We start from the raw sequence: 24,180 nt of genomic DNA on the forward strand, positions 1-24,180 counted from the left end.
TCTGTTTGACAACTTTAGCTGATTATAAATCAACTGATTCACACAGAAATGTGAGGGTTAGCCTGTGCTAGCTAGTGGTTTGTGTCTTTTGCGGAAATGCAATATGAGACCTGAGTGCTGCGTTTCATGGTCTTGGCCATTTATTTCAGTCAGAGTTAATCACCTAGTAGGCTCTCTCGTCAATACTTCACCACCACGACACATGCTCATTAGTGCTTTCCCTGTTGGACTCCCCGATCTCATGCTCTGAGATTATGTCTGAGGCAAAGTTTGAGAAACACTATATTGCATTTATGTGGTAGACTATCTGGTGAAGTCTGTGGTTAGTCACGACAGCAGACTTTGGAAGATATAAGAAGTTTCCTCATTCTGTCCGTTAATACTCAGCAGTGTTGGGTTTAACCTATTACGAAGTAACTTAACATTTTTCAGCAATGTAGTAATGTGACATAAATTTTGTCAGCAGATAGTGAGTACGAGGGTGTGGACATCCATGTGCCCCCCCCCCCACACACACACACATTTTTTGTGGCCAATCAGACTAGCCAGCCATTACAACACACCAGCTACGCATGTGCCCAGGCAGCAGACTTTAAGAGGACTTCAAAGAAGTATAACAACAATGACTATTCAGTCAACAAAACGGAAAAAAAAAAACATCAAGCTAACATGATATTTTTCCTTCCTGCACACTTGAGCTACAGTCAGCTGATTTCAGTTCATTTTCAGGAAGGTGTACAAGCACTTTTTCACTTTGCTTTAACATACTCTTTTTCTTTTTGTGTGATTAAAAAAAGTATACTTCATCCAAAACTCCTGCAGACATTGCTAACAGAACTTTGGCTCTTTGAAAGCATCCCTACAGACAGCATGTGAACGCAAAGCTAGTAAAGAATCCAGAGTGATTTCAAAGCTGAGTGCATGCTGACCCCGGCCCAGCAGCCAGAGCCTGAACGACAACAGGTAACAAACGGATAAGCAGTCAGGCCTCAGCCTTTACCTGTTCATGTTTCTAAAGAAGAATAACTGCGGCAATTGCTTGAAAGTCTCTTTGTGCTGGTTTTCATCTTTGCTTCATTTTGTCATCTTTATGTTTTAATGTAAACATTGAAAAAGAGATCCTATGTGTATCTTCATTGGGATGAGGTATTGTGTTAGTCTAGCCTCAGGTTTACATTGTTAACTGTTAATGATGAGACAATTGATTTTATGGAATAATGAGAAAGTAGTGTAACAACTTCTCTGGTGAGTAATTAACTACTGTACTGCATTACTGTCAGACAGAGACTGTCGCTGAAAGAATTTGTCTATTAGAGAAGTCCAGTAAGTGGTGCAGGGGGTGGTCTGGATCATCCATGATGGACAGTAGTTTGTTCAGTGACCTCACCACCACAGCTTCAAAGTTGTCAGGAATGACAAATGCTTTCTGTTGGTGTCCTCAGCTCTGATGCTGCTCCTCCAACAGACCACATCGAAGTACAGTGCAGTCCCCACAACTCAGTGATTAAAAACATTGCCATAATTTTGCTACACACATTAAAGGATCTCAGCTTCCTTAGGAAACAGAGCCTGTTGTTCTCCTTTTTGTATACAGTCTCTGCGTTGGTCTTCCAGGTCCGTCTGTTGTGAGTGTGGACTCCTCCACCATATCCACTTCCCTGTCTCAGGACATGGGTCGTGGAGTTGACCTCTTCCCTCTGGAACTGATCGCCATTTTTCTGCCTTATTCACATTCAGAAGCAAACAATTCCTCCAGGACAGCTCCACAAAATCATCCGCTGGTGCTCTGTACTCCTCCTCCTGCCTATCCAAACGCTGAGTATTTCTGTAAGTGGCATTATTCAGAATCGCACTGAATGTGCGAGGTAAAAGTTAAAGCAGGTAGCACTACAAGTCTGTACCGGATACCAGGCATGTCAGTGTGTCAAGCTTGAACTAGTAGCTAACCCTGCAACCAGCTTCCAGTATTGTGTTAGTCTGTAATATAGCTATTCAAGAAATACATTCACAGTGAAACAGTTACATTAAAGACAGAAAATGTCAAAGCAAAAAGAGCAGTATTGGCCTTTAAAAACCTGTATCAGTCTAATCCCAGCTGCCGTGTGAGAGAGAAAAAGAGGCAGACTGCAAACCACATCTTAGCCTGCCAAAAATCACATTTCGCCTCTACAGTATAGCTGGTTTACATTAACTCTCACACATGCATGGCGAAGCCCGAGTCCACCCACTTCACATTTCATTACCAAGAAGAGCTCAAACTGCTCTACCAGCCTCTGCAATACAGCAGAATTCTCTAATGCAATTCGTTCAAACTTAATATGAAAAAGAACTGTAAAGAATGGTGGTTAAGCAGCAGGGAGAAGGTATGGGGGGGGGAACCAATATAAATTCATCCCATGGGAAAAGAAGCTCACACATGGCCGCTAAATTGATGATCTATTGCCCAGAGCAGTATGTTAAAGGAATAGCCACACATCACACAGTCTTGTTGCTGTATGCACATTTCATGAAAGCAGTTCTTTAGCTTTTAAAAGGCACCAGAAACTGATGCCAATGCTTTTATAAGTAGAAAACATTAAGTTTAATGGGTTTATTTTGTATATGCAAACTGTAGCCAAAAATTCAGTCAAAACATTTACACCCATTGATGATTAATGAATGTCTCCTTACAGAACCACTCTGTGATAACCTTGGTGAAGTCATGAAGGAGTCAGCCCCACATGATGTCATCAAGGTTGTCTCGGCCTGGCTTAAAACTTAAAATAACAGTAAAATTTAGAGTAAAATTTCAGTAAAATAGTCCTGGATTCAGTGCATTATTTTTTAATATATATATAGAACAGAGAGGAAGAAGAGTAATAATTTTTATTCCAAGTGTGCTTTCTAAATCTGCAGCATAATATAATGTCATTTTTTCAGATGTCCCCATTAAGCATCATCAGATATTAGCACAAGGGTGTGGACACTTACCCAAGAGTGGACAGGACCATTAAAACCTTCTTGGGTAAGTAAGGCAAAGATTAGTTAGAGAATTCCACAGATTGATGGTGATTTAACCACAAAATGCCATTTTGGCTTTTATACAGGAATATATCCAGACTGCAACCAGTTGGCAACTAGTTGCTTCGAGTCCTCTACTGCATTTTGCAGACAAGTTGCACTTATTGGTGCAGATGAACTCAGATTTATTGCAGCATGGATGCAATCAGTCAGTTTTTATAAATTTGACTGCAGCTGTTTGAAAACCTTCACCGATCTAAGAGAGTTTGCACTTGTTTGGAGACGGGTTGCCTACCACCAGGTTGCCTGAACAATTTTTCCTAATCAGGAGGACGTTGCTGTAATGTTTCTCCTCTGGTGTGACTGAGCCATTAGACACATGGCTGCTGGTAACATGTTATTCCAAAATTTTAGTTGTTAGTGTTTGACCTTATTTATTCAAGAAATGGAAGGACAGATGAAATGACTGTTATTGAATGAGGATTGTGACCGTTAACTCTTTGACTTTTCCCCAGCCACAGAAAAATGTTTCTGATTGAACACAAAATAAACAGTAATAATAAGCAGCTAATGCTGGGTCATGTTATCTGACATTATTAGTTACTGGAAGAAATGAATTATATGTAGATCCAATATTAATATTGTGTTCAGTTTTCTAGAGTTCATGTTTCTAAAAGAAACATCACTTGTATTTCAGAAACAACTGAGTAAATAAGCATTTAAATCTAAATAAATACTCTGTAGGTGAAAGGTAAATATGAAGACTAGAATTTGAAGTTAAGTTCAGCCACAGTCTGCAAAGGGTGAGGAGTTTTTCGAGGAGCCTCAGGCTGTTTTGTCACTGTGCAGAAAACTGAAATGAGCGCCATGTAAATAAGTAACACTGCCTTTACCCATTAACTCAATGTCCATTAACCTAATGCCCATTACCAGCACAGCACACCAAAGACAACTGAAACCATGGCGATAAAGACAACTATTAAAAACGATGAAAAAAATTAGAGCATAGACTCTCTTTAGTTTTTAATTAAACAAAATTAAATGGACGACTAAAACGAAATCAAAATCAGCATTGTTTAAAAGACGGCCTCTGTTAATTAAGTTGAAATGCTAAATTGGCAGATTACTCCTTTAACAGATCCCCCGAGGCCTCACAAAACAAGCCAGAAAAAAAACACACACACAAAAAGCCTGAAAAATGGTTTTGTTCATACTGAGTGTCTGATTCTATATTTCCTGTTTGTTTCTCTCTCTCTTAAGTGGATTTCTTTGTTTACTGTATGGGCATGTGTTTTAATCGGAAACACTACTGACAGCAGAGTGAGCAAAACCTAATATTTCAAAAACAAACAGGCACCAGTTAATACTGCACTGCTATATTTCAAATTGTATTAAGATGATAACATTTCTCTCCCTCTCTGCCAGCCCATATGGATCGCTTTAAACACACCCGGGTTTGGCCCACTTTCAGAATGTCACAGGACATTTATCTTTATTCCCTTCTTCCTCTCCTTACCTTATAGAGCAATGGCTTTTACAGATGTGCACTCGTCTACCTCTTTCTGCCTGCTGCTCTCGCTCTCTCTTGCACTTTACTGACATGGTTTTCTGCTTTGTGTTTCACTCTGTGCCTGTGTACGCTTATAGAGCTCTCCATCTGGAAAATATAGATCCTATCAACTAGATGGATAGAAACCAAGGAAGAGAGGACTTGTTTCTTTCCCTTTCTACCCCCTTTCCCTCCTTTCCTTATCAGAGTTATATGGACAGGTAAACCAACTCAAACATCTCACCCCAGTGCATCACTTTGCTGTCAGACTGCTGGCTTACTTGTGGTTAGGATATCTAAAAGTAGAATGGGAGGTAGAATCTTCAGCTTTCAGCTCCCAGTTTGGGTTCTGGAGACAGGCACCCTCACTACTTTTAAGATTAGGCTTAAACATTTTCTTTTTGATAAAACTTATAGTTAGGGTTGGATCGTTTGACCCTGAATCTTCCCTTAGTTATGCTGTAATAGCCTTAGGCTGCTGGGGGATTCCCATGATGCACTGAGTGTTTTTTTTTTTTTTTAACTCTATGTGTTTATACACCACTCTGCATTTATTCATTAGTTATTAATAATCTCAGGATCTTTTCTACAGTGTGTCTTTTGTCCTGTCTCCCTCCCTTCAGCCACAACCAGTCACATCAGTTAGTTGCCTCCACCCTCCAAGACTGGTTCTCCCAAAGATTTCTTCCTGTTAAAAGGGAGTTTTTCCTTCCCACTGCTACCAAGGTTTTACCTCACAATATAAAGCACATTGAGGCAAATGTTGATTTGATTTGGTGCTTTAATAATAAAATGTAATTGAACAATAAATGGATATAGTCTCTAGAGCAACATTTAATCATGAATCAATGCCATTTATTAGCTATATAATACTGATACAGGATGAATAATAATAATGTGACATAAAGTATGAATAGCTTTAGTTGAATACTTTACTACAGCTTAGAGGTAACTGAAAATACAATTCTTTCTATAAATAAAAGTCTATTTTTTGCCCCAGTCTCCGCCAACAACTAGTGACTCACCAGCAATATGTTCATAAAAGCTTTCTGTTGACAGCACCTCTAGCTCATAGAAAGATTTTTTTTGCACTCAGCTGAAACACAGGAATGTTGAAAGTACCTGCAAAAATGTTGGTTTCATCATCAGAAAGCCTAGAAACAGCAGTTAAGCAGAAAGCATGTTCGACAATCAGACAATCTTATACTTAGAAAATTCCAATGTTGCTCCTTTACTCTCTTGTTTTACATGCCAATTCTAACATTTGCTGAAAAAATATAAATCAGGCTTTTAGCAAAGTGAATATATTATTGTAATCTGACAGTCTTTGTCCACTGAAATCTTGTATGTTTTCCTAGCAGTTTCCTGTAGTGCAGCGCAATCAATAGTGCAAACACACTAATCAGCCGAGGGTGACCTCTCGTGACCTCATCACTGACGGCTTTTCTTGCATAATCAAAACTGCGCATATTAGAGTCTATCCACGCTCTTTCTTTCAGCGTAAAGCAAATATAATAAAAATCTGAATCATACCTGGCACAGTACTAATCCATGCCCTCAAGTGCCTCAAGATGACTGTGATAACTGTGTGTCCTTTTCGAGGTCCTAAAAGGTGCATACTGGCATCATTTCTTCTGAACTTTAAGGTGCAATATCAGGACAAATCTCCTGTAGGGATATATATATATATACATACATAGGGTTTAAAGCAGGGGTGGGCAACTCCAGGCCTTGAGGGTTGGTGTCCTGCAGGTTTTAGATCTGCAGGGTCCACACACCTGAATCAAATGATTAGTTCATTACCAGGCCTCTGGAGAACTTCAAGACATGTTGAGGAGCAATGTTCCCTCTAATTTTTCATGTGTCTGAGCGAACACACAAACTCCCTGAGCGATCCCTTGGACCACTGTGAGCGACATCAGACGTGTGCACTGTGGTCACGCCAGCATCTAATCCATCCAAGTTACATGGTTTATTAAAATAATCAAATTACAGCATTTACATTTATGTTAGACTACTTTTAATTAACTGCTTTAGCCCACTTACAATGAAAATTTAAAAAAATCTTGTTCATGACCTGTGTAGTATGTTAACACTATTGGAAGTAAAAATAACTTGAACTCCAATTTTGAAAACAAAAACTTTCTTCTTCTTTTTTTTTCTTTTTTTTTTCATAAAGCTCTGACTTGTATTATGAGTCTGTGGTCTGGGAGAGAGTCCTGTAACTCTCTGTCTGCAAAATACAGTATATAATGACCAATGTTGGGCAATTAATTATATAGTTACTTCTTCAAAAAAGTAACTCAGTTTGGCAAACAACGAAGTGTTTTGCAGCTGTTTACCTAAAAATGCAGCCAAGGCGTTTTTTTAAATAAACATTTCAAACTATTTACAGAACAATCAGCTGTTCTACATCAAATCTGATGCCACACAAATTATTTGTGCCACTCCAAAAAATAATTTCTGTCCACTATGAGATAAAGGAGAACAACAGCCTGATACCTGCAGGCCTGACAGCAGGAGATGTATCACTCCTGTAACACCTGTAACATTCAGCAGCCGCCTCATTGTTCTGACACACCAACAAAACTACACACTAACTACACACTAACTACACAAGATTTGCGCTAAACGTCTCAAATCTCTCACATCTCAGAACACCGCCGTCACTCCAAAAAAATTCCCACGGTTTCTTAACAACTAGATGCCAAGTTGCCATATCATTTTTTGATTGGTCGACATGGTACTTTTTCGGACGAATAGGAAAGTGAGAGGGGGGTGGAGTTTGTTTTTGCTCAAAGGCTTTCGAGCCTTTTTTTCTTATAAAACGCCGTTTTTACCGTTTCTTCCCGCAGTAAATATAAACAACGATAGTATTCAGGAAGAAAACCAAACATTGCAGATATTTTTATCATAACTCTGGTTTTACGTGGCCTATCAACACAATTTAAAAACTGGTATAAAGTCCACACTTGTTCCGTCAATTGTTCCGTCTGTCCTGCTCACATCTCCAATGGTTGTACACGTTGTCATTAACGTGGCTTCACTCCACATCAGCCACGCCGCTTTGCTAGTTAAAACACCGGTGTCGGCACATAAGGACGCTGTCATAGCCTGTCAGTGACGTTGATTAGCTGAATATATACGAATGTGAATCGCATCATTGGCTGGACTATAGTGTCATCATTCTAATCCCATACAGGAGCAGCCAGTCACTTACTGACTAACACTGCAAAACAGAATTGTTAAAGTATTAATTTTAATTTTAATTCAGGTTAGATTTTTTTTGTGCACAACGCAGATTTTCTGTGCGCAGAGACCGTGCCAGCAGTGCGCAATTGCGCACGTGCGCAGCTTAGAGGGAACATTGTTGAGGAGGTAATTTAGCTATTTGAATCAGCTGTGTTGGATCAAGGACACATCTAAAACCTGCAGGACACCGGCCCTCGAGGCCTGGAGTTGCCCACCCCTGGTTTAAAGGGTAAATTAGGTTAGGGTTTAAAGGGTTAACTTTTGCTGTTTCCTTGTTTATTTAAATTACATTTTAATGCATTCCGATGAGTTTTATTTCATATTTGTAACAGCTGCATGGTAATGCCAAAGTTAGCACCGCCATGGCTTGGGGTAGCTATGGACGACTGCCTTCTGCTCTGTCTCAAATCATCTACATACTTACACTCATTTGACAATATATAGTCATGTGAAAAAAGAGAGTTTTCACATGACTTACTGATGATTAACTGATCATCAGTAATGTGAGCGCCTGTAAGAGCGGAGGTTTGGAACATTCAGGTGTGTGTTAACACAATGCTCTAATCTTCCCAGGAGTGGACATCCCAACAGATTCATGCCTAATTTAGACTACGCAAAGATCAGAGACTGCAGAAACACCCATGAGCTACATCTCAGTCCTCAGTTAGCATGTAAAATTTTAATGTTCACGATAGCATCATTAGAAAATGCCTAAACAAATATGGCTTAGGTTGAAGGGTCGCCAAGAGAAATGCTGCGTTAAACGAATGTATTTTGCATATCAAGCATGCAGAGTGGTGGAAGGGGTGATGATTGAGGCTTGTTATGCAGCCACGGGACTTGGACACCTTGTAGTCATTGAGTCGACCATGAACTCATCTGTATACCAAAGTATTCTAGAGTCAAATGTGAGATCATCTGCTGTGCTGGGATCCTAAGAGAGTTGTGCACAAACATCAATGAACTGCAGAAACATTGTAAAGAAGAGTGGGCCAAAATTCCTCCACGATGTTGTGAGAGACTGAAAAAGGTCCTAGAGAAAACAATTGCTACAAGGTATCGCTCCTACAGGTGACTCTGGAAGCTACTGAATCACGTGGCGTGCTTAGTTTTTCACAGTACTGCAAAGAATGCTGAGAAAACTTATGCTTATTTCAGCAGAGAAACAAGAATTTAATAAGCAGCTTCTCAGAACCAGGCCCCAAGGTTATAAGAGGAGTATTAACACGACTGAATTGGTTTTATCATCAGCTGTATGCCTCATTATTACATTTCTATACTGTAAGTCACACACTCCAGCTGTTTTCTTTATCAGCTAGATCGAGTGCTGCTTTTACTTTCCAAAAAAACACACAAATTCTGAGAATCTTATGTTTCAAGTCTCATAAGTTTTCCAATAATCGACCTCGATCGGCGTCTAGACAAGGAGTGACACATAAACAAACGCTCCCCCTGAGTGCTGTGTATGAGATGGAACGACCCCGCCTGCCTCCAGTCCACTTATATAAGAAAGGATTACACAAGAAAAAAAACAGCACTGCAAGGGGAAGACGAATATAGCTCTACGAATGTCTGTGTATATTTGATCAAGCGTGTTGAGCTACAGTATGTGAGAAGAGAACAGTGTTTGAAAGAAAGGCCGTACATTAGTCTATATGTCAGACACGGGTGGAGGCAGACAGGCAGAGATGGAGAGGAAGGAGGCAGGGGGCTTGCTCACATTCTCTTAGGTTAGAAGAGAAAGAGAGCAATTTATCATCTCTACGCGGCTTCGGCGTAAACTGTTTGGGCTGTTGGAAATTTACATTTTACACAACTACTTTGGCAGTGTTGCTTCTGATGAAAGTCACAGCAGTCAAGTTAATGCAGTGCATTAGTGTGAGAACAAAAAAGGGAGTTGGGGGACTGGGAGGAGAAGACGGGGAAGGAGCGGAGGTGTGGGTTCGACTCAAACAGCAGAAGGACTGCTGGAGCTGCTTCCACACTTCAAGGGCTTTAGTGACAGGGAAGCTGCTCTGTTCAGCACTGTCAGCAGTTTTACTCACGCATGTGTGTGTGTGTGTGTGTGTGTGTGTGTGTGTGTGTGTGTGTGTGTGTGTGTGTGTGTGTTTCTGGTACATGTGTGCCTATCCACAGGGAATGAAAACTCCTGTGTTGTTGTTCCATAAAGCAAGGACACTCTTCTACATAAGCGCAGAGGACAAGTACACATATGCTATGCACCCACTGTTCAGTACTGGCGAACTTACCCACAGTACTGGTATTGGCCTTTTCTAGAAATTCATTCTCATTTGCCTTTAACGTGATGAAATTTATTCAAATTAATTTTTGATATATGATTACTCAGTGCCTCATTAGTTGTCTGTGGAACGGCCTTTAATATAACTTACTACATGAATATGTATTACTGCTACTCACTATTAGTCATGTTTTTTTGTTGTTTTTTTATCAATTTCTCCGTGCACATTACTCATTGAATACATATTTACATTATTTTACTAATTCACAAACTACAACCCCAAGAGTAATGATTTCCATTCTAGCAACTCAGCTTCCCCACTCACCTCACCTCCATGTTTCTGCATTTGAAGGCTAATTCAGGCTAATTTAAAGTCATATCTCCCATTGATGAGGCTGTTCTGGCTCTACGCTAATGCTGCACCGTCTACCTCTGTTGCACAGATTTTAACCAAATGCACAAAACTGCATGCAAACATTTATCAGAGCGACTACCACATTCCCTGCAGCTTTCCAAAAAAAAAAGCAGAGAGTTTAACATGAATGATGTTGAAAGTTTGGGACTAAAAGTAAACACAGAAATTAGCTGCCTGGAACAGGCGTTTTTTTTAACTGCATTAGGGATCTCCATCTGGGGATACTTTTCGCCTGGCCTAATCACCAGCATATTTATCTGCACCCGCAGGTTTGTTTATATGTGTGAGGCCAACTTTTAGGGAACTCACCACTGAAAATCCAATGGAGGATCACCCAGTGAGGGTTTAGTTGTGTATCTTTGAGCCTGAGAATGTAGAAAGATAGAATGGTCTGCTAAGTATAAGCTACATAAAATGCTGATCATTTAAAAAAAAAAAAAAAAGGAAAACTATTAAAAGAACTATTATTTTATGTGCTTGATATCTTTTAAGTTATCCATAGCCTCACACAAATAAACAAACCAGCAGGCAGGGTGAGGGTGAAGTTAGTTCCAGATGGAGATTCTTTATGCAGTTAGAACTTAGCCATGAAAACATGAAACGACCATTTTTCTTCTTATCTAAAGAAACACTCAGAAACAAACACCTAAAGAGTTTCAGGGATCGCACCCCGAAAAGTCGATTTGAGTTATTTGCTATCAGTCCTAGTAGCTAAGCTGAAGAATAATGTGGGCAAAGCAGGTGGTGGATGCACAGAGACATCATCATATCAATGCCACTGAAAGTTCAAATTTTAATGTACCTTAAATAGCATTTGCAATATGTTGCAGTACCTTAAGTGATGGGAGTATATATAAATACAGTGTATAACACGGTTCACCTTTCGCAGCTTCGCTGTTTCACAGATTTTTTTGTGCAGTTTTGCTTGCTTTTTATTTTCTACAGCGCATTGTGTTCTGCGTCCTGATTGGCTGTAGACCATTGTCAGTCAATCTCCTGCCGTGTCTCCTGTACAGTACAGAATGGGTTCAGTTTCTCAAATTTACATAAATCTTCGATCGCTTCGATCAGTGTGAGTCTGAAGTGCTGTACTGTATGTTTGTAAGTTTTCTCCCCAACAAACACAACAATGTCGACGAAACGTTTTGAGCCATCAAAGGCATCTGCGGTAGCACCCAAAAGGCAGCGGAAGATGCTAACCCTCGCACAAAAAGTTGGACTTCTGGACATGCTTAAGGAAGATAGAAGTTACCGTATTTTTCAGACCATAAGGCACACCGTATTAAAAGGTGCATTAAGCGAAACAAAACAGTCAGATAAGTCAAACTTTAGTCAGCTCATTCTTCGTGCTTCCTCTACTTCCGTACCATTGATTCAATAATGTTGAATTCTCTGGCAGCTGCTCTGTTCCATGTTCTGGACCTAAAAACAGGGTCTGATCTTTGGTTTCATTCTATAATACTGAACTTATTTTTCTATGAAGATTTGAACTTTGAGAGAGTTTAAACAAGAGAGAAAAGTGTGAAAATTTTCGTGCCTGTCTGAGAAAAGTGTATAAAGTGTGTAGTGAGGGGTTTTACAGCCTTAAAACATCTATAATAATTGTAAAAAATAAAGCTGGCTGCTTTGCGGATTTCATCTATCACGGGTTGTTTTGAGAACGTAACTCCTGCGATAAACAAGGGACCACTGTATATAAAAGTGATGTTAAAAATCAATGTGTGCGTTCATGGACTGATTTTTATTTTTTTAATACTGAATACTTTTAGAAACATGTGCACACTTACATTTTATCACAGTTTATGACTGAGGTTAGCCTTAGGAGCTATAGTTACATTAGCTCATTGCATCATTCCCACCAGCTGCACACTGGGGTCATTGTAGAATTGGAGGATATTTTCTGTCCAACCCATGAATTTGCAAATAATCCATCCACAAAACACTGAAACATATGCTTTTTGTGTAAATTATACCTGTGCTGGGACAAAATGTCAGCGTACTTATTGAAAAAGTAAATCAAAATATTTACAATGCAAAAATAGCCCTTGAGAACCCCCCAAAATGGCATTTTCACCTTTCCCAACTTGTTGATAACCAAGTTTCATCTCACCAAAAACAGTTAAAATAAGTTGATACCTGCCTCTTATAATTGTTAAACCAATTTATAAAAACATTAGCATATTTTAAAGAACAGTAATCATACAAATCAAGCTGTGTCCCATAACCTTGTTACTGAAATCTGTTTCAGCTCTAAAAGCAAGACAGTCATGTGCTAACGTAACGGGTAGCGTAAGAGTCAGTCCTCTGTGATATATTTTGTATTTTTCCAGTCTTTTCATATATTGAGTGTCACCCTAACCAATGTAACCCTGTTACCCAGATTACCAATAAAACACTAATTGATTTCAAAGTTTCCTTCCCTGACTTAAATAACTACATTTATCCCTGACTTTATACACCATAGCCATCCATGGTAAAATAGAATAATAGGATTCAAGACAAGTCATAATTTCGATTTAATTTGTATCATATTTGCTCCATCATGTATCAAGTGTACAAGTGTAGTCTACGAATGGCTTCTTGACAGCCAGCCTTCCACTGAGATGATTTCTGATGAAGTTCCATTGAAGGGCCAGATGCATCTCTGTGTCCTGTGTCGGGTCTTTGCTATTTTTAAAGACATGATGTTCAGATTCTGCTGTAGATGGTGTTTTTTAGTTCTTCTTCTTGTCCAAATGGGAATCACCTCGTTGGTGCTAAAAACACTATGTTATGTTTGTTATCTTTTGCAGTTCTCATAGATACAACTTAAGAAATGGGAACAAACTATATGTTCTGTGACAGGCTGCTCATGCCAGAGTGATTGAAGATGCTATTTCCTAACACTGCTTCCTGTCTTTAGGCAGGTAGCGTGTTTATGCTCGATGATTCATAGGTCAGTGTTAATGGGCTTATTATTTTTCTCTGAAAAATGGTTGGATAAAACAACTGGAATGATAATGAGTAACACACACCCCCCCCTCCAAAAAAGCAGCCAATGGCCAGAGACCAGTAACCACAATTATGAATCGGAGGTGGAGGTGGGTTGCAAAGGAGCTTTCAGTAATACAGGTAGAGGAAGGTTAAATAGCAAACCCTATGAGATTTGCCAGCTGGCTGTGTAGAAGAGTATCAGCCACAAAGAAGACTCAACAAGTAAATAAAACAGTGAGTTACCAGGAGTCACGTTTCTCCTCTCTGTGGTAGAGGCCGGCCTGCCCCTGTGTTCAGCTAACGCCTCCACAGCAGTCGGTTGCTCCTTTTAATACATAACTGACATCAGCTCTTAATCAGCCTCCCCATAAGGCAGCACACAAGCCTGCCCCTGAAATGTAAAATAAATGGTACTGGAATTGTGTAGTAATTGCTGAATGTAAAAATGAATCACTATAGTGTGTGGTAAATGTGGTGGATGGTTTCGGGGGTTAAATCACAGCCGTTATTATGAATTAACTGCATTTTATTATGAAAATACATTTAAAGATGGTGAAAATTTAATGATTTAAATCCACAAGACCCTTTGCTTTTCCTTTTTTTTTACTCCAGGCTGCTCATTGTACACAGCGGAAACCGCACAGTGTGTCCGACCCATGCTGACTGTTACTAAATGATAGCAAAGAAACCACAAAAGAAGACTTTGTATAATTCAGGAGGTTAGGAAGAGCGAAGAAAAACGAGCGAGCCCGTGGTGTGGCGGCACGATGGCACCCGGCAGTAAAGTGCAGCCATCCCTGGCTGGCACATAGGACACCCATTCACCGCGTGACAGGGTGTCACACCACATGATTTATGATGGGTAATTATGGTTATGGAGGTGACATCATATCCTACTCGCCGACTCCCGCGTGTATCTGAGCTGTGTATATGCGCTTCTCTGCATGTGTGCGTGTGTGAGCGCTCGCATGTGTGTTTGTGGCTAATTAGTTATGCTGTCTGGATCCAGCAGCGACTGTCTTTGTTTTTCTAAAGAATGGAAGACAAGGCATGTCACAACAACATACCTCGCAGTTCCTCCAGACGTGCAGTAAAGCACACGCATTCACACATTTGCACATACGGGCCCACAAAAAGAGTCTCTGCCCTTTTATTATCCGCTAAAATATTAATGCTTTGTTCAGTTCAATCCACACAGATCTCTTTCTTTCTTTTTTCACCTGAGATAGACGGTGAGCACGCCGGGGCCAAAAGTAGCAAAGGAGTGGGGACAACAATCACACATTTCTTGACAGAGCTAACCGTCAAGCTTGCCACGGTCTGAATCTGGCGACAGGGAGAAGCATACAATTAGAAATCATTACTCTGCACCTAACTGCTGCTGACAGGCATGGGCACGACAAATGAGAAAAATGGAAAGATTATAACACAATTTCACTCTCCTGTACACATCTGCTAATTCACTTGCCAGTTCTAAATAAATGCATTCATTTAAACGTGATTTGACAAACCATGCCTTCTGCTGGATTAGAGACATGGAAGCTGCAGAGGAAAAAAATTTAAAACATACATTCACATAAATGCATTTACAGGAAGCATTAAAAAGTCAAGTGAAATCCTCCATCTTCCTTTTTTTAATGTTTCCCAGCATAAGATCAATCTTGACTGAGGTTTTTTCATGTTTATTAAGGTGTGTGGAGGCTCGCAAACTCTGCACAGGCGACGTGCTGATGCGCAGAGGTCAGTGCGGGGGATGTAAAAGTGTCCTTAATGAGCCAATTTGGAGAAAACAAAATAAGGCAAAAGAAGAGAAGGAAAATATAGATTAAACTAACTGAGTGACTCACCATAATGAGTAGGGTTACGTTTTTTTGTTTTTTTGTTTTTGTGCTACTGAATAGACTCGTTTCAGTATTCAGTCTGAAACACGGCCATAGCCACAGGGGCCTCATTTGGGAAAGGGCTTCAAAAGTCTATATTTGAACTTTACACTGCTATTAAGGCAGCGGCAGAAAATCAAAAGAGCTTATTCCTCTGAAAAGTCACCACAGATCAGTGTTTTAATACAGTGTAAAAAAAAAAAAGAAGAAGAAAAAAATTACATCTTTGCTCCCTGACCTGGCAAATATTTTAACAAAAATGACCTTTTGCAGCTTTTCAACCTCGGCTAAAGCATGAAAACTTCTCAAACTCCTGCCAGGGTGAGATTTACAGCGCACCCGCTACCCTGAATTTTAATTCAAGATCATAAATAAAAGGAATTCATATAGCTCTAGTGGGCTGATGTCCAAAAATCTTTTTTCTACCCTCCCTGCTAAACATTATAATCATGTCAAAACCCGTAAGAATCGGCTTACTGTACCTGATCTAGTCCAGTCCATGTGCAGGTGGGCAGTAAGGTCCCCAGTACAAAGACAGCAGTTTGCACGGCTGAGCTTCTGCTCCCCTGCTCTCTTGCTCTTGCACTTAGATGCATCTCACAAATGTCTTGCTCTTTCTCCTCCTCTGCTGCTGCCTAAGCGGCACACTGTGCCTCCTGCAACGCTCCCGTCAAGCTGCGTAATTCAGTGGACGACACAACCACTGAACAATTACTGGCCCGTGCGACACTTAACTTCAAGTGTTGCTCCTAAGGCATCACAGGGCAATGCTAAGTATCTGAATGCTGCCATCTGATTATTGTGATTCAAGTAAGAAAGATAAGGTATGTTTTCAGAGATTGTGTGGCATTTGGGGAAAAGGGCACGGCCTGTCCTCGCCATGACTGCAGAATAACTTTAAACCTGCAGGAAACATTGAGGACTGACTTAGTGAAAGGAACTGAATGCAGAGGAACAGCTAAACAGGGATCTGTCATGTTTTTCAAAGTCCACCATCATCCGTCAAATAGCAAGAGAACGTCTTCTAAACCCCACTAGAGGATTTTCTTCCTGAAAGCCCTGCAGGTAGCCCAGAGCTTCATACCTGATTCTTAGGTTTAGCAATCAAAAGCATCTTCACATTCCCCATTCCTGTCTGCCTCTGCTCTAAGCCTCACTGTACTGCCGCTCAGTAGGCTGCCTACTGTAGAAAAGGACAAGAGAGATTGTCATCTCGTCTCCTGTTGTGGTGTTTCATGAAAAAAAATAACTTTCATCTTAGAGACAGCCCTGATCCACCGAGAACAAAACAAACCTGAATAATCTGCTCAGGTGTTGTGGTTAGTCTGCCTGCCTCCATCTGGTATTGACACCCTTCCAAACACCTCAGGCCCCCGCGGAGCTCTAATCCTACTACTGGAGCTGTTTAGCATATCCTATTTATTTGTAGTCTGCTCTCACACCTTCCTGCCTTCTGCCTAATTGATGCCTCTCAGAGTTTATCTCTTTCAAGGTATTACTCATAACCCACTCAAGAACTTTAAAATGAACCGACAAGGGAGCCGAAAAGACACAGCGATGCAAAAGTCCTCATCATTTAAACATAAACTAAAAACCTGCCTCTTCAGCCCGGCTTTTGATTGAGTGGGCTTTATCGACTTTATTTTTTAATCTCATATCATTATTTTAGAGTTGCATTATTTCATTCACTTACTAGAGCTTATTGATTATTGTACATTTTATTCTGTTGCATGATGTTATCCAGCGTTACTTTATTTTATTGATTTTTTAGTTCCTCTTAATTTTGCTGATGTACCAATAAGAAAATGTTTTACCACTTTGTCTTTTTGAGTTAAGTTGATCATGTTATATATATATATATATATATATATATATATATATATATATATATATATATATATATATATATATATATATATATATTCCCCACTCAGCCTCTGGGTGATCTTGAGAGTCCTGCATAGTATCTCAGCTGTTCTTTATCCATTTTCTTCTTGTTTTATGTTCAGTTATCTGTGAAGCACTTTGTACACTTGCATTGAATTATATTCTCCAACTTTTTCTGTGCATTTTCCCCTCACTTTTTTTTCACTGTTTACATGTTTCCAAATCTGGTGACTTATATTCTCATAAATCTGAGAAGACTTTAAAAATCTCACAGTCCACACATCACAATAGGTCACGTCACCCTTTCATGTGTTGACCGACAGTCTTAAGTTGAATTTTTTCCATACTGGTGTAACTGGCAAGTACTGCTGTGTGGCAGGCAATGTGTGGTAGGACCCAGTTGCAGGGCACCGAGACAACAGGATTAACTGAGTGAGGCAGCTTTAAATCTGTTACTTAGAAAATAAGAAAAAAAAGCAAGGAATACAGACACAGGAAGACACCACCAGCGAGAGGACATGACAAAGAACAAAGGGAGACTCAGACAACATGTACAAATGGGTATTTATGGACATTGGAAACACCAGGAAACACAGCTGAAGAGAATTTGACTAATAAGACAAGGGGATGCAAAACTAAACACAAAACATATAAGATGAGAAACTCTGAAAATAAAACAGGAAGTAACAAACACTGAGAGTAGGACTAAGACATGTGACACAGTGACAGGCAATAAACAAACATGACTGACAGGGAAGACAGAAAGGAATCACAAAAGATGATAACTAAAGGTTTCATAAACTAATGAGGAACACAGACTGGAAACAAAGGAAGCACAAGGAAATAATATTATACTGAAATGACTAGATGCAGAGTTAGAACATAAACCACATATCAAAATCCAAAACAACAAACCATGATCTCACTGAAAACCATGACAAAACTGAAAACACTGGGTCAGGACCATGACAGAAACAACTGAACATGAGGACACTAAATAAAGAATAACACTTGAATGCATTGCTGCAAAAATGACATTATGATTTTACAGTAAGCAGGCTGCTTTTAAAAATATGGTGAAGTTCTGTAGAAAGCAATGCATTCTGGGAGATTGCAGCAGTATGAGCATTAAATCACATATACAACATATTCTGTGAATTTCAATTTTACAGATTGATGGTGAGATTCCTAACAATCTAGAGAATTTTCAGCAGTGAGTGGAGTGATTCACAAAGCAGTAAGTGACTTATTTGATTTAAGTACTATTTACGTTTTTTCCCTTTAGGTTTAGTAGCTTTAAACTTAACATTTTTGAAGGTAATGTTAAAAATATACCACTTCTTCTTGTGTGCTAGCAAGGTTAGGGTTAGCTTGATGTTTGCAAACGCTATTGTTAGCTAGCATCTCTATCTCGATAAAACTGAGGATATTACATAGTATTACATTTTGGGGGGAAAGTACCCAAGCTTTTGGTGTGGAATGGCGTTGTTACTGGTTTTCCCAAACCCTTTAATCAATGCATACATTTTAATTTTTCAGAAGTAAATGACAGCATGTAGTTATGAAACTAGCAACATTTCTCAGACTCAGAAAGTAGTGAGAGTATAATTAATTAATTACATTTAAATGTAAGTTTTTGGACTTCAGCTGGCATATCTTTTTTTTTTTTTTTTTTTTTTTTTTTTTTTCGCCTGTCCCGTTTGGCTCTTTTGCCATCAGAATTATTGTCTAAAGGCGAAGAAAGATGCCCAACGGATTTACTTTACCAAATGGACCATCCCAGCCTTGCCGTAATGGTCCATCTGATTCACCTTTTATTGTTTATTTTATTTTCACTTGCTGAATACGGGACAGACTTGACTGGTGGAAAGAAAGGGGAGAAAGAAAGAGGGAAAGAAAAAAAAACCTGAGAAGAGGGACGGGGAAAAAGGGCAAAAAACAAAAACCAACAGAATAAGCAGACAAAAAAAAAAATACATATCGATCACCTGGATCACCTGTTGAGAAAGAAAAAAGAAAGCAAGCAGAAGAAGACAAGAGTAATAAACAACATCACAATGATCTATGGGAATATGACAGTAAATACTAAATATTAAACATTATGGTGCAGCACATGAGATCGACAGCGCACAGTGTGCTTTGAGGTAGGAGCCCAAAAGGGTGTAGTTTGTGTGTGTGATCACCCGTGTGTACACCTGTGAGCATGAACGCGCTTGTTTTTAAGAGGTTCCTTCATGTAATGATCTGCTAGAGGGTGTGGGGGGCCACTGCCCCGACCTCCAGGGCATGAAGCAGGTATGGAGGAGATCAAAACTCCAGACATCCAGAGGCCCCCAGAACACAAGAGACCAAGGAAGACCAACAGAGGGGCAGCCGCGCCACTATCCCAGAAAGAGCTGAGGAGAGTCCCAGATGAGGGGTCACTCAGCAGCCGCGGAGCAGAAGCCAGGGGGGTTGCAGTGACGTGCCCGTGAGCTCCACCAGCAGCCAGCTGTGCCTGAGTGACCGAGCCCCGGGCCGAGAGGCCGAGGGCACCCCATCCCCGAAGTGGCCCGAGCGAGCCCCAGGCTCCATGCCCCGATAAGCAGCCGCCAAGGAGTGAGCCGGTGTGTACCTGGGCGCCCACCCCTGGACACAAAGAACCACCAATGCACCGATGTCTGAGGGCGTCTGCCACCGGCAGGGGAAGTGGTGGGAGGAGATGGGCCTCCAAACCTTGGAGGGCCTGAGATGTCCCCAGAGAGGTGGCGTCTGATACCCAACCTGACATATAGACACAGACAAACAGGCACACACAGATACAACCATCTATTCCCACCCTCATGCTCTCAACACTCACCCAACGTGGAGACAGACAGCTGGCATATCTGTAAAAACAGGCCACAAGGAATGGTGTAGTGATGCCACCATCACCATTAGCATTAGCATTAGCAGCATTAGCAAGGAATTTTAGAATAATTCCTTGCTAATGCTAATGTTCCCAGAAGAAAAATATATTTGTATATAAAGATGCAACTCCTGGAAACTATATGTCTGCAGTCATCAAATTCAGTTATCACACAAAGGTTCTTGACATGTCATCCACCTACCACAGTAGTGCTGCTATCTTTGCTTAATATCTTCTTTTCATTCATGAAACAAAATATTTTTCCTTTCACTTTTTCTTAGGACAGCGGTGCACTGTTGGTCGGCGAAAGGCGTGAAGTCTATATGTTTGCAATGAGTCACCTGCTGCTTCTTTTCTCCTGTACGTGAACAGCTTAACAAGCATTGCAGGTTCATGGAACCCCCGCGATAAGGAAATAATTCCTCACTGGACTCAAACCGGTGAACGCTGCCGGTGACATTTCATTTGGCTCGCTGCCAAACTCATTGTACTGCTCTCGGGTGTTGAGTGCACTGGCCTCTGCGTCTAAATCAAGTTTTGTGTTTGTCCTTGTTGTGCAAATAAAGTTTGAAATGTAAAAATATTCTTTCAATTAAAGTGAATCGGAATCTACTTAACAATTCACCCCATCTCCCTCTTATTTCATTATTCCTTTGTTGTCCTCCGTGCTGGCACAGGTTCAGACAAGCTGAGCGCTGAAATTATGACAACTGTCCAAGGAGATGATGTAATTTGGGTTGTGGCGCAGTAACAATGACACATTCCAATTTGAGCGTCTAAATTCAAGCTGCAAGTAGGTCGCCCGTCTCGAGGTGCAGTTTTGTATCTCAGGACCTTATAAACCAAATTACAAGTGAGACGTATGAGGAGGTGCACGCAGACACGGTTTGGCCAATTTTAGCTGCATTGTCAGTGTTCTCTTACACAACGCTGTTTGCGCGGTGTTCTGTTCTGCACAAACCAGACTGTACACTCTGCCACGTAAGCCTTTAGAAATTATGATCCAAGCCTCTGTGTTCTCAGAACTCATCCCTATCTTTTCAAGTGTACTACAGTACAACACCTACCACTATGACTCAGAATCCTCTGTCATGCTAAACTGCTTCAGCACATGGCTTAACAATGAGTCCTCTCTGTGCTGTACAGTGTGCCATGATGTCTGAATACCCATTCTGGATGTAGGAGTAAAACTGTCTCTTGCATGACATAAGCAGTCATTATGAAGACCTGCTGCTCTGCCACTGTCTGTACTTGCAACTTCTTTTCTTCATCCAGATAAACTCTCATTAACTTATCTTTGTACTCGAGCAGTAATTCAGACCAGATGCTCTGAGGGTTTGTGTGAAAATGATCAAGGAGCCACGGAGTCAGCAAAGGAAGGTGATAACACTCCAGAGAGGGCGATTTGAATGGTTTCTGGAGAGCAGAAGAGGCAAATTTGTTTGTAAAGCAATTAAATAACGGACAATGGTTCATCCCAAGAAGACATGCTGGAAAGCAACGAAGCGGCGTATAGTATTGTTTTTTTATGATAGCATCTCCCCACAGATAGTATAAAAGATGGATGAAGCTACCTTGACGTCACCCATCAACGCTTCAAATCCTGTTTTGAAGCATTGACGTTAAACTTTTTGTCACCATATTTGTGTTTTGAAGCTGAATACAATGAGCAGCACACACTGGAAAATCCACTATTCTGACACTTAGATCAAATTTTTTAAAATGAACTGAATGTTTTATTCAGTGTGAAGCAAAACAAGTGACTGAGCCCATAAACCCTTTAGAAAAGTAATTAGAGATGTCAGAGCCAAAGGCCATTTTCCCACAGACCTCTAAAGGACTGGAGGTCTTTTCGCAGCCTGGTGGCCATTAAAAGTAGGCGGAAAGCACATCCGCATTGGCTTCGCTTTTCAGAACCAGGAAAGGACTGACATTTTGTATACTCTTTATAAATCTGTTGGTGTATTCAAAATCACCATTCTTTTTTTCTTAATTTCACAGTAGAAACCCCAAATTACTCACAACAGCATTATAAGTAACAAAAGGAAAGCATCACAATGTAACTTTTGAAAATTTCTTGCCTTTTTTTAAAAAGAAGGAAAAGATGATCAACATCAAAAATGTTTGGCAGTTAATTTTCTACCATTTCTTTGCACATCAAAGAATACAGATCTCTTTGGGAATATGTGTTAAAACAAAGAAAGAAAAGACAATCAATATCTGTGGCGATTTCCACTTTTACAAAAAGGGGTCAAAATCTGGCCCCTCTTAAGTGGAACCAGATCCCAATTTGGATTCTGGAGACAGAACTATCGCTACTTTTAAAATTAGGCTTAAAACTTTCCTTTTTGATAAAGCTTAATAGTTAGGGCTGAATCAGGTGACCCTGACTCTTCCTGTAGTTACACTGCAATAGGCCTAAGCTGCTGGGGGCTTCTCAGGATGCACTGACTGTTTTTTTTTCTTCACTCACTATGTGTTTATACACCACTCTGCATTCAGTCATTAGTTATTCATTTGTGCATTTTTTGTCCTGTCTTCCTCCCCTCACCCCCATCGATAGCGTCAGCTGGCTGCCCCTCCCTGAGCCTGGTTCTGCTGGAGGTTTCTTCCTGTCAAAAAGGAGTTTTTTCTCCCCACTGTCGCCAAGTCCTTGCTCACAGGGGGTTGTCTCATTGTTTGGGTTTTCTGTCTATTATTTTAGGGTCTTTACCTTACAAAAGAAAGCACAACAACAGGAGGCTGTTGTACGCTTTGGTGCTATATAAATACAACTGAACTGAAGTGAAGTGAACTGAGATGTTGCTTTAAATGCGAGGGCCCTGGAAAGTTATACTGCCCTTGGGAAAGGTGTAGATTTCTTAAAAAGTGAAACTTAATCTTCATTTCGCCCTCCATCAACACCACCGTCCACGCCAGGATTTATTTGAACTTGCTGTGTTATTGGCAGAAATGCTGATATATGTGAGGATGTATACATATAGAAGCCTCAGTGTCTGAGTTTATTGTTATTGTTATTATGAGGAACAGCCCACCATTATAGAGCCACAGTCGTGTGTTTACAGCTATGATCCGTCAATTTGTGTCAGTCCGCAGTTTATCTGCCGATGGATGTTTAATAGAAACACAACGCAGTTTATCCAGCCAGCAACCCCGGAGGCAAAGATGTCCCGAGTCCACCCCCCACCCCCTGCTGCCAGACGTCATTAAGCCTGCACTAACTGCCCACTTTACTGGATTGTACTGTAATGTTCATAGTGCATCTGTCCACTCAGGTCCCCACCCATCAGACCACTGTGGGTTAGGCAAACACATAATCATTTCAAACACAACTCGTTAAAAAACAGTCGCTCGCGCACACACACATCATTCCACGCAGCCGCTGTCCAGCCCTCCCTGTGCTGAAACTGGGATGTCAGCAGACACCCCAAAGAACCCTTATTAGTCAGAAGAGTCTACTGGATAAAAAAAAAACCCGGAGCTTCATTTGCGCTCATTTGTCACTGGCTGCAGTTGCTGAAGCATTGCCTGACAGAAGCTGACTTTAAAGTCGAGAGTCGGTATCACACAACCCTCGGAAACTACCTTCACAGCACTTTTTTATACACGACAACAAAAGCGCGCACATCTCCCCGCTGAGACAACACTTTTTTTCTTTACTGACTCCGAAGCCAGAGCAAATCTTTGAGGTGTCAGAGCCACGTTTATAGAATAAAATAAAAAGATAAAGATAAAGACCACATCAAAGTATCGCTGTCAAACTGCTCCAGCAGGTTATTCATAACAAAATAAGTTTTCCCAGCCTACCTGCCTCCTTCCATCAGTTGGTGGTCCCACATTTTGCGAACTTTTACGCAGTAACATCCCGGCTCTGACTCCCTTTTCTTTAGTCTCCACTCATAACGTTGACACATGACTCCAGATAAAAGTTTAGTCTCACTCTCAAACTTTTTAGTTTTCGTTTTTAATCTCCACACTTCGGATAAATGAATGTCCGACTGTCTGTGTTTTCTTCCACCCTACAAATCCACAAAGGCGACAGGAGCGCAAAGGTCTGAAATCAATGAAACAAAGTTGGGCTGCCTGCCATAACGGCGG

At 40.6% G+C, this 24,180-nt stretch overlaps 1 long non-coding RNA gene across 1 annotated transcript in view; it reads right to left on the reverse strand.

The window, feature by feature from the left end:
- Window positions 1–24,180, reverse strand: part of LOC102081918 (uncharacterized) — a 105,730-nt gene extending 81,550 nt beyond the window's left edge. Inside the window, exon 1 of the long non-coding RNA XR_003215843.1 lies at window positions 23,890–24,180. This is a non-coding gene — a long non-coding RNA (uncharacterized LOC102081918). The remainder of the gene's footprint in view (window positions 1–23,889) is intronic.

The sequence above is a fragment of the Oreochromis niloticus genome, linkage group LG22 (genome assembly GCF_001858045.2).
Source record: "Oreochromis niloticus isolate F11D_XX linkage group LG22, O_niloticus_UMD_NMBU, whole genome shotgun sequence".
NCBI classification, from domain to species: Eukaryota; Metazoa; Chordata; class Actinopteri; order Cichliformes; family Cichlidae; genus Oreochromis; species Oreochromis niloticus.